Genomic DNA, 2,901 nt, shown 5'->3' on the forward strand with positions numbered 1-2,901 from the left:
CCTGGGTCTCCTACATTGCAGGCACATTCTTTACCCTCTTATGAGATCCTTACAAGTAATTGGGAGCTTCCCCATCTCACAAACCAGACTAACAAGCCTCTGCCAAGCACCAGTTTCACACAGAGCCTTAAACAAGGTACTTTGGGGCTAGCACCCCAAATTAATACGATTTCATGTTTGGCCTAGTTGCTGTGCTGTGCTCAGTCGTGTCCGACTCTGCCACCCCATGCACTGTAGCCTGCCAGGCTCCTCTGTCCATGGGATCCTCCAGGCAAGAATACTGGAGTGGGTTGCCATTTCCTGCTCCAGGGATCTTCCTGGCCCAGGGATTGAACCCATGTCTCCTGCATCTCCAGCACTGCAGGCAGACTCTTTACCACTGAGTCACCTGGGAAGCACGAGAGGTGCCACCAAATGGGCTTTCCACAATGATGGAATCAGCAGATGCCTGCATTTACTGGTGCCCAATAAATGGAGCTCCTCTGCATGAATGCCCAAGTGAGCAACAGGGAGAGGGAGAGTCCCATGGGATGAAAATGGTGATCTTTCTTGACACCAGCACCTCTTCAGGATCCACTTTTGAAAAAAAAAAAAAATGGGATGTTCAGAGTCACCCTGGGATGCCAGATACTGTTTCCCAAACTTCAGATTTCCGTGTCTTCACTTTACATTCAGCCAAATCCATGTCACTTCCCAGGTGGCGCTAGTGGTAAAGAACCCATCTGCTAGTGCCAGAGACATGGTTTTGATTCATGGGTTGGGAAGATTGCCTGGAGGAGGGCTCAGCAACCCACTCCAGTATTCTTGCCTGAAGAATCCCATGGACAGAGGAGCATGGTGGGCTATGGGCCATAGGATCGCAAAGAGTCAAACACGACTGAAGCGACTGAGCACATGTCATTTTACTTACTTATCTAAATAAACGAATCTACAAGTGAACTCACAAAACAGAAAGAGACTCACAGACTTAGAGAACAAACTTACAGATGCCGGTGGGGAAAGCTGGGGGAAAGGGATAGTTAGGGAGTTTGGGATGGGCATGTACATACTGCTATATTTAAAATGAAAGCCAACAAGGTCCTACGGTATAGCATAAGGAACTCTGCTCAATGTTATGAAGTAGCCTGGATGCGAGGGGAATTTGGGGAAGAATGAATACATGTATGGCTGAGTCCCTTTGCTGTTCATCTGAAACTATCACAACATTGTTAATTGGCTACATTCCAATACAAAATAAAAAGTTAAAAATATATATATAAACTGGAAAATTTAGATTATTACTTGAAATGCTGATTATATTTTAATACACATTAAATAAAATGCATATAGAAATTAAAACTTGCCTATCCTTTTACCAATACCATATATGCACAGCGCAGTCTGGAAATTGTGATTTTCATGAGTCTGAGGAACATTTGCCTTTGTGGTCCCTTACTCCATTAAAACATACATCAAAATTAACCTACAGGGGTGTGATGGGGTGGGTGGGAGGTTGAAAGGAGGTCCAAGAGGGAGGGCACATATGTATACCTATGGCTGATTCATGTTGATATATGGCAGAAACCAACACAATATTGCAATTATCTTTTAATTAAAAATAAATAAATTTCTAAAAAAATATTTTACAACTGCATTGGTATAAAAGTGAATATAATATTTTGGAGCTTGATAAAGGTGATTGCTGTACAATGTTGCAAATGAACTAAATGCCACTGAATGCCATTTTTTTTTTTGAATGCCATTTTTAAATGGATGGTTGTTCTGTGCACATTTTACTCCAGTTTTTTAAATGAATATATTAATATTATGTATTAAAACATTTTTTTCAACCCAAAGTTGTATTCTGCATTGTAATTTTAAAAGAAGTACAAACAGGAATTTCAGTGGTTAAGACTCTGCCCTTCTACTTTTGGGGGAGCATGGGTTTGATCCCTGGTCAAGGAATTAAGATCCCACATGCCATGAGGCTCAGCAAAAAAAAAAAAAAAGGCATAAACGTTTGCATGGGTCCTTAAAAAGTATTGTGGGCCCTGGGCACCTCCTAATCTGAAAAGATAAGTAGATTTGCCTATATGACCTCACAGCAAGTGGCAATGTCCCTACTGTAGGCATACTGGAAATTCTGTTATCCCTCTAGATTTATTTCCAGGCAAAAGGCTAACCACTAGAGATAGCATTGCCCAGGCTGCCCTCCCATTTCAGTCAGGCCAGTGGAAAACAGCAGAATGGAAAGTGGGAAAAGATGGAAATGGAGCATTCTTCCAGCTCCCCCTGCCAGGCTCGTGTTTGGCAGGGACTGGCTTCCCAGGTGATGCAGTAGTGAAGAACCCACCTGCCAGTGCAGGAGACGCAAGAGGGTTCAATCCTTGGGTCAGGAAGATCCCCTGGAAAGAGGAAATGGCAACCCACTCCAGTATTCTTGCCTGGAAAATCCCCTAAACAGAGGAGCCTGGCGTGCTACAGTCCATGGGGTAGCAAAGAGTTGGACACAACAGCACACACACAGGCACGTATTCCTCTACATAAGGCCACAGCTCCCATCAGACAATCCTCTGCAGCTGTTGGACATTTGGACATCTTCTTTGGAAAATGATTATTTAGTTCCTCTACCCATTTTTCAGATTGATTTTTGTTGCTGAGTTGTACGAGATCTTTATATATTTTGGATATTAACCCCTATCCAATGCATGATCTGCAAAGCTTTTCTCCCCTTCTGTAGGTTGCCTTTTCATTTTGCTGTTGTTTTGGTTTTGGGTTTTTTTTGTTTGTTTGTTTTGTTTTGTTTTGTTTTTGCCATACAGAAGCTTTTAAGTTTGATGTAGTACCACTTGTTGATTTTTGCTTTTGTTGTTTGTGCTTTTGCTGTCATATCCAAAAAAAAAAAAAAAAAACTCATTAATG

At 42.0% G+C, this 2,901-nt stretch overlaps 1 protein-coding gene across 1 annotated transcript in view; it reads right to left on the bottom strand.

The window, feature by feature from the left end:
- Positions 1 to 2,901, bottom strand: part of SLC1A6 (solute carrier family 1 (high affinity aspartate/glutamate transporter), member 6) — a 26,139-nt gene that overhangs the window by 18,404 nt on the left and 4,834 nt on the right. The window lies entirely within an intron of this gene.

The sequence above is a fragment of the Bison bison genome, unplaced genomic scaffold (assembly GCF_000754665.1).
Source record: "Bison bison bison isolate TAMUID 2011002044 unplaced genomic scaffold, Bison_UMD1.0 scf7180017864386, whole genome shotgun sequence".
Taxonomy (NCBI): domain Eukaryota; kingdom Metazoa; phylum Chordata; class Mammalia; order Artiodactyla; family Bovidae; genus Bison; species Bison bison.